At 42.3% G+C, this 12,606-nt stretch overlaps 1 protein-coding gene and 1 long non-coding RNA gene across 9 annotated transcripts in view; one reads left to right on the forward strand and one right to left on the reverse strand.

Moving 5' to 3' along the window:
- The window catches only part of AKAP11 (A-kinase anchoring protein 11), a 99,370-nt gene extending 98,500 nt beyond the window's left edge, over positions 1 to 870 (reverse strand). For 6 of the 7 annotated variants that reach the window (XM_051778661.1, XM_051778662.1, XM_051778660.1 and 3 more), the window contains exon 1: positions 214 to 790. The gene's annotated coding sequence lies outside the window, so the exon portion shown is untranslated. The other variant, XM_051778658.1, reaches the window with a different exon arrangement.
- Positions 871 to 1,579: 709 nt separating this feature from the next.
- On the forward strand, positions 1,580 to 10,072 carry LOC127467142 (uncharacterized). 2 transcript variants are annotated; one of them, XR_007902982.1, is made up of 3 exons: positions 1,580 to 1,707; positions 5,373 to 6,562; positions 9,957 to 10,072. It is a non-coding gene; the product is annotated as an uncharacterized LOC127467142 (long non-coding RNA). The 2 variants fall into 2 exon arrangements; XR_007902981.1 differs by lacking the exon at positions 9,957 to 10,072 and having other exon boundaries at positions 5,373 to 7,387.
- Positions 10,073 to 12,606: the final 2,534 nt, after the last annotated feature.

The raw sequence follows: 12,606 nt of genomic DNA on the forward strand, positions 1-12,606 counted from the left end.
TGGAGGCAAAACCAGAGAAAGGTACTTCAGTTGTAAAAAAAAAAAAAAAAAAAGAAAGCTAAGGAAAGCCCCTTAAAAGAATCAAGAAAGCAAACGAGGAACGCTCGCTGTTCTCCTCCCTTGAGGGAGGAAAGGAACTGAGAGGAGGACGTGGGGAGGAAGGGGGAGGAGACACTTTTAAAAAGCGAAATGTTGAGAACAGGGTGAACTTACTTAACCCGTGCGCACCGACCACAACCCAGTCCACGCAGGAGAGAACGCGAACTCACGGAGCCTCCGCGCACCGACCACACCACCACAGGCAGGAACCAGTCCGTCCCCTGCCGAGGCTGCGGACAGACAGACAGACCCGGCCCACGGGGAACAGCGGGGCGGAGCGGGGGGAGCTGCGAACGCGCCCCCCCGGCCCCGCGGGTGCCGGGGCCGAGGCGCTGCGTTAGCCCCGCTCCGTGTCACCCCCGCTCCGTGTCACCCCCGCTCCGTGTCACCCCCGCGCTGCGGCTCAGGGGCGCTCCGGGGCCCTCCCCCGGCCCCTCCTCCGGTGACCGGCCGTGCCCGCGGAAGCCGAGCTGCCCCAGCGGATCCTTCCTCAGAGAAGGGAAAGGAAGGGCGGCGGAAGATGCTCTGCCCCGCGCCTCCCCGGGAGCTCCGGGGCCACCTGTGGCAGTGAGCCCCGCCTGACAGACAGGCTGGCGGGCTGCGCCCCGCCCTGTGCGGGGACGGCGGCGGCGGCGGGCCCCGATCCCCCAGCCCCCGGGCGGCGGCGAGGATGGGAAGCAGAGCGGGCGCTCCGTACCTGTGGTGGCCGCCGCCGCCTCCTCAGCGCGCGCCCCGCGCGCCCCCGTCCCCGCGCCGGAGCGGCACCGGAGCGCGCGGCCCGACCCAACGCCCCCGCCGCCCCCTCCGGCCCCGCCCCGCTCCCAGCGCGCGCCGCCGCTCTCGCGACGCTTCCCGCCAGGCCCCGCCCCGGACCTGCCGCCGCGCGCTCCCATTGGCGGGGAACCCGGGCCCGCCCCGGAAAGAGCCGCGACAGGGCGCGAGCGCGGGGGCGGGGGCGCGCACCGCTCTTCCCCGTGCGTGCGCGCGCGCGCGCGCGCCGCCGCCGCCGCCGCCGCCGCCGCCGCCGCCGCCGCCGCCGCCGCCGCCGCCGCCACCGCGCCGGCCGGGGTCCGGGGAGGGACTCTGCTCGCCCTGTGCCAGTCCAGGTCCCAGTCCCTGCCCCCGTCAATGCCCCAGCCGCTCTCCGTGCCCCAGTCCCTGCCCCTGTCCCAGTCCCTGCCTCTGTCCCAGTCCCTGCCCCTGTCCCAGTCCATGTCCCTGTCACTCTCCCTGTCCCTGCCCTTGCCCTTCTCCCCCTACCCGTCTCTCCCAGCCCCCGTCCCTGTCCGAGTCCCCGTCCGTGCTCCTGTCCAGCCCCTGCCCCTGTCCTGTCCCGCGGGGTGTGCCCAGGCGCGGGCACGGCTCTTGCAGAGCCCCGGGCTGTGTGTGCCTGCCAGGTGAGCTGGGCCGATCCTGCTGCTCGGGATGGCCTCTCCCGGCAGGCTGGCATCCCAGGCGTCTGGCTGCCTCGGGTTGGAGGCTACAGCGTGGTTTTAGTCAGACGAGGCACAGACAAGACTGTCAAACCCTACCTGGAAATCTTGCGCCCTTCCTCCTTTCCACATGCCATTTTTAAACTCGGTGCTACCAGATTCCCCTGGACACCAGGTGAATAGTTTGGCCCAGCAAATACGCAATTAATTTCCACATCCTCATGAGTTAGGATGATATGTGTTTAAGTGTAGGTGCTGTTGGGGCCTGGGATTTCATTTTGTTTGCATGGAAACGGTAATTTCATGTAGCTTCCCAAAATAAGTTGGTTTCAGCAGCAGCAGCAGCTCCTTCAGAGACTAACCTGACAACAAGGACACAAATGAGGAAGTGTGTTGGACAATACACAGTGGATCGTCTTAGCAATGTGTGCTAACAACTGTGTCCCTCCCAGAAAGAGAGACTCCTGGAATCGGGACAGGTCTTTCTGAGACTCGGCATGTCAGAGTGAAGCTCAGGAGGAGGAACAACAGAACTGGAGTTCCACTGTGGCTACAGGTGGAGACAGGGCAGCATGTGCTTGCAACAGCTTCTGAAAGACAGAAAAGAAAGAGCCCCCAAAGCTAAATTCAGCAAAAAATCCCAAACTTCATATACTAGGGAAGGGGTTAGGAAAGAGAAGAAGAATCCTAAGATGCTAGCCTTGTAGCTTTTTCAATACTGGGCCGTTTCAATGTCCAACCTACTGCACTTTACAGAGACAAAGACAAACAGAGGGAGACTACTGTGTGACAATTTTTGCTACTGGATCTCCATTACTTCTCTAGATAATTCCTGCTTGTGCCCACCTTCTGTTTTCACTTGAGCTGTGGCTTTTATTTCTATTTAGTCTTTGATCATGGGCTGTTTCTCGTTTGTGCAATCATTTTAGACACTTCAGAAGTCAGGGTGTGCATATTCACTTACTGATTTTTGCCAACAGGTAGGTGAGCTACATTTTAATTTACTGTAAAAACTAGTAAGCTACGGACAAAGCCAACAAACCATGCAAACACTACATAGATAAAAGAAACAAAGGACTGGTTCTAAAATATGTCACACTGTGTGGCTTAAGTGGGACAAATAAAATGGTTCTCATATTCCTAGGAACTGCAGGTCCCTATGAGATGGAGAGACAGTAAATGAATAAAAGCATCAAATTTAAATCAAGTTAGTCGTCATTTCAGTTCCCCTTGAGACCAGCCTCACTTGGAAATACACTATCATTTGAGTAAAGACATTTTAACAGTTAGCACATCTCTAGCTAACCAACAAAATGCCTCCTTTTGACCAACTCCATCACTAAAAACACTTTTCAGTTTTCATGAAGGCTAAAAATTCTGTAAGAGGGTTTTGTTGTTTTTAATGTATCATTGTTTTTCATGTATCAACAATAAGTAAAAAAATTCCAAAACAAAGTAGCTCTGGAAGCAATGTAAACATGAGAAAGCATGCTTTAAAAATAAATTCAAGCCTTTTATTCCCTTTGTTTTATAATTCCGCTGAGACTATTCAGAATAATGAGTTCCTATGGCTCCCTGCCAAAACCTTGAGAAAAATCAAGATTTATCCTCATCAGGAAACTATGAAACGTGACCCACAGCATGCCATTGTTTGTCAGAGAAAATGTTGTTTTTTACACAGTAATCAAAATGGAGATAGTTTTGAAATAGTGATTTAAACTTTTTTTTGTTTTTTACAGTTGATTTAAATACTGTCTATGTAAAAGCACAGGAAACTTGTCTGGTCAGCCAACACTTCTTAAAATTTATATTAATTATGAACAAATAGAGTGTTGGTTTCTGAGCTCTGGTACTTTGTGTCCTGCTAATTTTATATTTTTTCAGGGCAGGGTCTGGCCACTCAGAACCCATTCTGCTGACCCCAGCCAGGAAGCAGGGAAGCTGGGGACAGCCCCAGCCTGGGGCATCAGGACGGGGACAGGTAAAAGCCAGGCTGTGACATCAGTCCACTTGTGGGGATCAGGATCAGGCCCCATGAAGGGGATCAGCATCAGGCAGAGCTGGTCATGCATCTGTAGTGTTTTCGGCCTGGTCATTTGGTATGAAAAATAGGCATCTTTAGAATCTTTTTGTCAAAACTACTGTTACTATCCTGACTCGCTGTCTGTATCTGGCTTTTAAGCTTGATATCCTAGGATCACTGGCTTGGAGCAACTTATTCAAATATTATCTCAGACTGACCAATATGTCGTCTCTCTCAGGTATTGAATGCCAGTTCTGTGAAAGGTGTTGAAGAACTAGTCTGTGACTTTCTGGCAGTATTCTGTCCGTTTTCTTCCTAGTCCCTTACTTACATTTTTTTCCTCTGTACAGGAAAACTACACAGTTGCATGATTGTGTCAATGTTGTTTTGTCAGGGTTTTTTATGATTCTACTTCTGAAAAATGTGTCTCTATAACTAAAGCTTTATTAAGTTTGGGCAAGACTTGAAATTATATTGTGTAAGCTACACTTAGAATAATAAGGATTGCCTTCTCAAAGGCAGATGTGTAATTTATATGTATTCCTACCTTCAACAGGATGCATAGCATACTCTTCCTGTTTTAAAACCCGTTTAAGCCTTTTCCATTGATCCCCTTGCAGCAAGCTGGGAAGGATCTGCCATGTGCTTGATAATATTCCACCCTTCTCCCCCCGACCCCTTCAAAAACAAAAAGACCAAAAAATATTTAAAAATCTAAAGGTCATAATGTAATAGTTTTATTAATGACTCCTAGTGGCTTCTCTGTTTATAACCTACCCTTCAGCTCCCCAGCCCAGCTCCCTGCTCCTGCATCTGCACTGCTTCTGGACTGTGCCAGCACGAACATTTGTGAAATCAAGCAATAAATGAGACTGAACTGAGAAGAATAGAGAAAAACCTGCTTTCCTTCCGTTTTGCTGATCCAGTTCACCAGTGTAATAAATGTGTCAGCATGGCACTGGGGATAGCACAGAAACAACCAAGAATGGGAACAGCTTAAATTGTCTTGTTCTGCTGCCGAGGGCATACCCATGTGTTGGCTTGCTTTGCCATTTAGTGTCTCCTTGAAAACACTCTTGACACCCCTACCACCTCCTAAACTGGAACTCTTTGTCTCAGTGGGTGATTCTATTAGTCATCTTGTCATGAATCTTTGGCCTGGGCTGGACCATGGCGTTTGTGTCTGACAAAGGTTGGGTTTATGGCATTATAGTATAATGTGATGGCATTTTTTGGTTTCTCTTCACTGAATGTTCCATGAATCCATTTTTGACATGCCTGAGAAGTCATTTTTATTTGCATGTTTATGGATATCTTAATTCCTTTTTTCAACAGTGAAACCTAATAACTTTTATACAAGCTATATATTGCAGCTATTTCTGGCTTCTCTTTCTCTGGAGTTTGATCTGTGACCTGTGTTAAGTCATCTTTCAAAACAATATGCACAAGGGGTGTAATCCACGGACTATATACTGAATTCATCCTTCAGCTGGCCAGTTTTATGTCCTGCTGACAAATGAGTTCTCAGAGCCAACTAAATAGGCCTTTTAAGGCAAAATGGAAAGCGTCACAAACTAACCCTATCAAAAGATGCATTGTACTCCATAGAGGCAGTTTCAGATGATATGAGATTATTATCCAAAGCCTTGGAAAGCTCTCTGAATTCACGTCCTTTCTGTGCATTGTGTTTGCTTAGAGGATGCAATAAACGTTGTCACTGTTTCACACAAGAGCATACAATAATAACTGGAGCTGACTGGGAAGTGAAATTTTTATTCTACAGGAAATTCCAACTTGTCAATATTTTGTTTCATCAGGTGCTGGAACAAAACATGTTGGCTCTGCAGCCTTTCTGGCAAAAAATGGAACAGTCTATTTCTTTGCCAGCTGACAAGCCTGGGAAGCCAAGAAACCAACTGAGCAGTCGGCCTGATGCCAGGGAGCTAGATAGCCAGTCAGCTGAGATACAGTGAGAAGCCAGCTTGGCCAGCAACCGCAGCCAGATCACAGCTAAAACTTCTGCAGAAAGTTTTGACGGAACCAGGACAATTCAGAATGTTCAGTGCCAGTCTGCTCAATTAGAAGATGGTTAAACAAACCCTCTTAATAACTGACTACTTTTGGGAAAGGCTGTAACTGTACTGCACTTCGTGTTCCTTATGGATTTCTTCAGCTTTTGCCTTGTGAGTTATGCACACATTTATTGCTACTATTAAATCAATGAATTTTCCTTAAGGATTAATGATGACACCCAAGCCCATGAGGGAGTTCTCAGTGCTAGTTTTGTAATGATCATTCAAATAACACTGCGTGCCAGCAGTACCTCATAGTATCTGCTTGTGTATGTCTGCCTACTAACCAGAAGGTACAGTTACTGCAGGCTGCACTGAGAGACTGAAATAAACACTTCTATCTGCTATCAAATAACACACTATCTCATTGTCTTCAGTCCATATTTGTGAATGAATTTAGGTTAAGATGAACTTGCCAAAAATGCAATAATGAGGCAAATACCTCTTCTGAACTAGGGAAAAAGCACTGATCTTTACTGGGTAGTTGGTAATGTTAAGGTCAACTCCGATACGGAGAGCTCCCTTTTTTGTCAGAACTAACTATGCTCAAGTGCTGTTTGCTGAATGTAACTTTAAACATTATTGCAGAATTCTTGCAATGCTCCAGTTACTTTTTCCTTTTGGTGTATTTTTGGAAAGATATCAGACAAGTTTGTAAAAAAAATTACATCTTTGTCTTCCCACAGCTTACAGTTATGGTATCATCATAAAAGGTATCAGCCGCTTTTTTCAAATGTTTAGATAATTTCTATTGTAGGATAAATCTTATAATTTCTTAAATCTGCAGATGCTGTACACCCTATACACTTCTCTCGTTTGTTTCCGACTAGTTGCTGCATGTGATTCCTTCTTAAAGCCCAGAGATGTCATACACCATCATCACTACAACTGTGGTAACTCCAGGGAACAATGAATTTCCTTGTAAATGTTTAGTGGTAATTAAATTTTCTACAACTTCATTTATTTAAGTAGTCTCTAATATTCCTGCTGTGAAATCAGAGGAAAAACAGATGCTTTACTGTGATGCATTTCAGATCTTGTTCCTTCCACATATAAATAAATCTGACTTATTTTCTCTCTCAAATTCAACTACTGTGGAGATGCTACAGCATCTGGATTCCAAGTGGATTTATGTCAGTTGTTTGCTTTTCATTGACCTTTATATTCTCTAAGCATGGCACAGTTTATTGCTGTTTTTACAGAGTTTATTCTTGAACTGGAAATCATTTGCACAGTAAGTATTTTCCCACAATGACAATAATTTATTGTAATGTTTTTGGTGCATTTTCTTCTTCATTTCTGCTGGACTTGCTACACAGTTTTCTGTGCGCTGCTGCAACATATCTTGAAATGTGCTCTTCATCCCAAATGTAGTAACTTGAGCATATGTTTAAGGTTTAAGTCAGTCTCAATATGATCATTTGGCTTGCCTGGTTTTATATTCCACACACAGATAACTGCTGCCATGTGTCATTTAAGTCTTTCTGATTCTTGATTTCCTCATATTGCCACATACTCAGAGATTATTTCAGTTCCCCTCTGATTCAGTCTATAACATAAATGCTCCTTAAACATGAGAACACTTTATTACAGTGTTATTTTCTTTTTCCATCAAAATATTGACTGGAAACTACCAAATCCTTATACATCTTGGTGATAACTTTTCAACAAAATTTGAGTATTAATAGCTTCTCCCAAACTTCCTTTTCAGTTTTCTCTCAAAAAAAAAAAAAAAAAAACAAACAACCAAAAAACTATGAGTGACAAGGAGACAATCATCTGTATACTCCTTCCCAAGGACTTCTTTTCAACTCACTGTTCAAAGACATAAAATCTTGGCCAAAATGAAATGAAGAACAGAAATACCGAAAAGAAATCTCGTGAGTTCTTCCCTACCACCATAAGATTTCTGAGTAGCTACCTTCATGGAAGGCTATTTCATTTTCCCAGTGAAATTTTTCTGGGAAAATTTCTCAGCTCAGAAATGTTACAGGCCCAACTGAGAACCAGACAAATTTAATTTTAAACTAAAAGTTAAACAACTTAAGCCAATCAGAGCAAAAATGTGGAATGTGAACAATATCTAAAATGTATTTTCAGAACACATCCAGTTTAGCTGAAGTGTTGTGAGTGATTATTAGCTCATGAACTCCTGATGTATGGAGTCTGTTGGGTCAGTAATGGGATGGGCAGGGTAATGATAAACTATGCCTGAGTCTAAATAGGAATGATTTTTTTAGAAGTTGGCATCTAGAGATATGTGGATAACGATCACAATGATGTCTATAATGTTCTATTATTAAGACAAGGGGCAGCTTGAAAAAAGCCCAACAAAACAGCCTGGCACCAGAAGCAACTCCATGACTTTGTTTTGACCAGTAAGACAACAGATCTAAACTTCTAAAAACAAGCCTTCATCTTTCTTTGTTGCAAAAATGTGACATGGTGTTATCATTAGTTACAGCTCACTTGATTGTGAGAGTAAATTGAGTTTTTCAAGATTTGAAATGTAGCTTAAAATTATACATCTTGGTAACACCATGTTTTACTGGATACTTTAGGCCACATACCATAGAGGTATTAGTTATTCATGTAATTAATTAATGAAGAAAAATTAATTTTTAACTTTGTTGAAAGGTGGCCACTTATGCTTTACAGCTGTGGAAATATATATATATATTTGTATAGTTATAAATATATAAAATCAAAACATATTTTATTAGTCAAAAAGGAAATAATCCATTGTCTGCTTGCTTAGTTGCAAGAAACTGCACTAGGAATATTTGAAAAAGTAATAAAAGTGTTTTAAAACCAAATTATTTGAATTTCAACAATGTGTCATCATTTACAACTGATAAGACATAAATGGAAAATGAGAATTAATATTTGCTTTCAGATAACTGCCCAGGTCATATGCTGCATAGTAAAACAGATGTGCTATAGATAAATCAGAGTTTGATCGTGAAAGCCGTGTTACTTTATTTCTTTCCTTATCTGTCAAAAATTTTCCAGAAATAGCAGTAGCTTTTAATTTCATCAGCTTTGAATACATGGAAGTGTTGAGGCCTGTCCCTGCAAGTTGGTTATCTTGAGAAATTGCAGTCAAAAGGTTTCTTAGGTATTTTCCTGCTACTAAGAAGTTCGGTAAGAATTGACCAACCATGATTTTCTGTTCTTTAGGGGTAGTGAAGATGGGGTACAGGAAAGAAATTAGTGGCTGAAGTGTCGATAATACCCATATTTCTTTACTATATGCTAAAAGGTCTATGATAGCCATAAGTGTTAAACCATCTAGTTCTTAATGAGGTGACTTTAATAGTATAATAATGTCACTGAAGGGTAAGTTACAATAACATACTGATGATGGATTTTTTAGTAATATACCCTTTAAAACACATCATACCAAAGGATAAAAATGAAAATACATTTCCATTCTCCTACAAGCCTAACTTTACTAATTTTATACTAGAAAACAAAGTTAAATTGATCTGATTTAGCTTATTCACTGGCAAAATGGTGTTGATTTTTCAAGGCATCGAAAGGACTTTTTTGTGGTTGGAAGCTGATTGATATGAATTATTTGTGTGGGGAAGAAATGCAGGGTTTCAGAACAATCACTGAGGACTTCACATGTGGCACCTTCAGGAAATAGTCTGATGTTCTGTTTTCCCATCCTGGTTCCCTCAGGCTGTGGCAAGGCAGGTTTGCCTGAAAGCACCCTTTCTCCTCCTGCCTCCTTCATTATCCAGGCAGGGGAAATCCTTTGGGTTTTGCAGCTTTTAAAAGCTGATTTTTCTCTTTTGAAAAAATACAAATTTTTTTTATATGAGCGACAGTGTTAGAACACACAAGGCCACTCCTGATAGCTAGTATGTGATGGGGGAAGAGCCTAAACCTGAGAAATGAGCCAAGAATCCACTGTACAGATTATAGCTTTCTCTTTTTTTGCTTGTTTTAATTCATGGGTTTGAGAGGTTTTTTGGTCCCCTTCTGGCTTAAGTGTGGCAGGGGAGGATAATCTTCTCTATAAATGCACTTGAAGACACTGCAGAAACCTGATATATATGGATGATGTTAAGGCTGAGTTTCCAAGTAAACTTTATTTCAGTTTTATGGGTGATGAGTTTTAAAATACTATTTTAAAAATTGAAATTAATATTTATAATTAATATAAATAATAAATTGCAACTTAGCTATATAGTATATTTGAGGGGAGTGTATATATGTATATGTGAGTGAAAAATACACACTACTACAGAAAATACATTATATTATTTAAAATAAAGTGTTCTGCTGAGGCCTCTAAATTTTAGTGTGGATGTTTTCCAGTTCTTTTCAGGAAAGATAATGATGCACACTGCAGGTGAAGGAGACTTGTCAGAGCTAGGAGTGCTGCTCACATTATGGACTGAGGAAGAGAGTACCATATAGAAAGACCATTATGGTCCCTCAGGTTCCAGAAGCATCTGGAAGAAGACAGAAAGTGAATTTTAAGCTACTGTGCCCTACACCCTTCTGTTTCAAAGCCCTTCATACATTGTCCTCCAACAGCGATCTCCAGAGCAATCCTGATGTGGTGTTGTAAAGCTCTTTGTAAAGTATGTCTTCTTTTGTCAAAAAGAAAAACCCAATTAAAAAGTACTAATGTACTGTGTGTACATAAAGGGCTGCTGGTTCTTGGACTTCATTCATTATATACATAAACAAAAAAACCAGCAACCCCAAAACCTCTCTGACATCCATCTGGAGAGATCATATGCACCTCTCTTTTCATTCAACATCCTTTTACCAAGGGTGATACAGAACTAATGTGAGATAATCCTAAGTGAAACATAAAGTTCTGCCAACAGGACAAAGCACTGAGAAACTTGATTACAGGGATTTTTCGATTTGAAAGAAGCTTGTTTAGACTACTTCTTCTATTAAAGTTCCTACTACCGTAGAAGTGTCAGCATTTCTAATTCAGATCTAACAGTCTGGCCCATATTCCATCTCTGACAGTAGCTAACAAAAGATCTGTTACATGAAGGTGCCCATTATCCAGCGCAGACCAAATATAGAAAACATTTATTTATAACTTCTGTCATTTAGTAATTTTCTCAAGTTTTACAGTCTATGACACAGGGTTTCTAGAAATGTACTTCTTAGTGATACAGATTGATCCTCTAGCTAGTGTTAAATTTCCCTTTTTTTTTTTTCTTTTTTTAATGAAAGTAAGAGCTCTGCACTTCTTTAAAATCAGACTAGAATGAAAAATCACTGATTTTTTACTTTAACTGAGAAGCTAAACCCATACAATAAAAGGAGAATATTCTCAAATACATTGACAGTCATGCAGGGCTGCATTTAGCTATGCTATACCTTATACAAGGCTGAATAGCTCAGTATTTACAGTTATAACATAAGCACAAAACACCCCAAAACTCACCTCTCACCAAGAGATTTATCCAATTTATCCAAAGCAAAATTCGTGCAGGATTGACCTCCACCAGAATTTAGACACACTATGAAAAGTGCCACAGGACCACTAGTAACAGCATTTGGTTGGGTCTTCTCCTTCTGTCTCACTGGTAGGAGGAAACGAATCTCCACATAATGCTGGGATAAAGTATCTTCCCAGGACACTGGTTACATGTCTAGTCATACAGCTACAGAATTAGTAACATCATTCCAAGCTGTGCTTTTAAGCTTTCTTTGGAGATGTCACATTCCAGTATGGATACCGCTTACCTCATGAATTTTTAATAGCACTTGTAAAGGACTGGGGCTTTTTTTTTTCTCCTACAGTGCGTTGGTGTCAGTTGTCAGTGTGTCTACCTTCATTCTCTTTTTCTCTGGTGAACCTGAGGATGTGGTTTCTGTGAGCTTGCTGGTACTGGTGAAAGGGCAATATTGTCCTCTCTTTCCCTTTTGTAATTCTTCTCTTCTCCCAGTACTGCCCCCTCATTGGACCAGTCCTGGTACTAGATCCTTCCATAACTTGGTTTAGTTCATTAATTCAGCAGATCCTTATGACATGGTCAAGTTCGTTGGCTCTTCTTGACCATATTAGGGAGTTTGTGCTGGTTGACAGAGATATCTGACAAAAAACAGTGCTGGGGCTAAGTAAGTAGCAGAGAGCAAGAAAGGGAACAGGCATGTAAAATCACAACCCAAAGCTTCTGTTCTTTTAAATTGCACTATGGTATAGTATGTTTTGAAAAGCAGGTGAGCAGTACCATGTTTTAAAGGGAGTGCAAATGAGGGAGGGAGCAAACCAAAGTGTTGGCAGTGGGTTTCTTGCTGTGCTGAAGCTCTGCAAGCACTAGGTGGCCTGCTTTTAAAGGAAATGGGAAATCACATCTGTGTCGGTGTGCTAAAGAGGATTAAATGTACAATTTGCACAAGTAATGCATCTATTTTATATATCATGCTACTCATGCTAAAATTTCATCACCTCTGTAAAATGCTAATCATGTGTCTGAAGCAAGAGACACCACCAGTGTTGGTGCTGGATGCCCTGAAAGACACTGAGGGCCAAAGGAGAATGGAAGGTAAGGGATACAGCTGCCCTGCAAAATGTGGTGTTATCAACAAGCTTTTTGCTCCAGTTTTATTTTTGACTATCAAAAGGGGAGGACAACAGGAAATGAAGGGATTCAGAAAGAGAAACTGCATTTTAGCTGAGGTATTGAATGTCTTCGGGGAAAGTTCTCCTAACAGTTATAATTTGTGTATCTCTGAAAGAGAATGACTTCTATTCTGGGCCAGTAAAAAGAGTCAATGCAAAAAGGTCTTGAACCACTAAATAAATTTAAACAGTCATTTAATATTGAATACAAACAAAGCTTTGGTGAAATAGTGAGTCTAACAAGAAATTGCAACAGCATCATTATACACATCTTATAGTCACTGATGCCTTACACACCAGAGTCACTCAGTGCCCAAAACTAAGGTGCAACAGAATTTTAACATGGTATGCACCCTAAAATTCTCATTT

Source organism: Manacus candei, unplaced genomic scaffold (genome assembly GCF_025592945.1).
Source record: "Manacus candei isolate 608988 ecotype Guabito, Panama unplaced genomic scaffold, ASM2559294v1 h1tg000014l, whole genome shotgun sequence".
Taxonomy (NCBI): Eukaryota; Metazoa; Chordata; class Aves; order Passeriformes; family Pipridae; genus Manacus; species Manacus candei.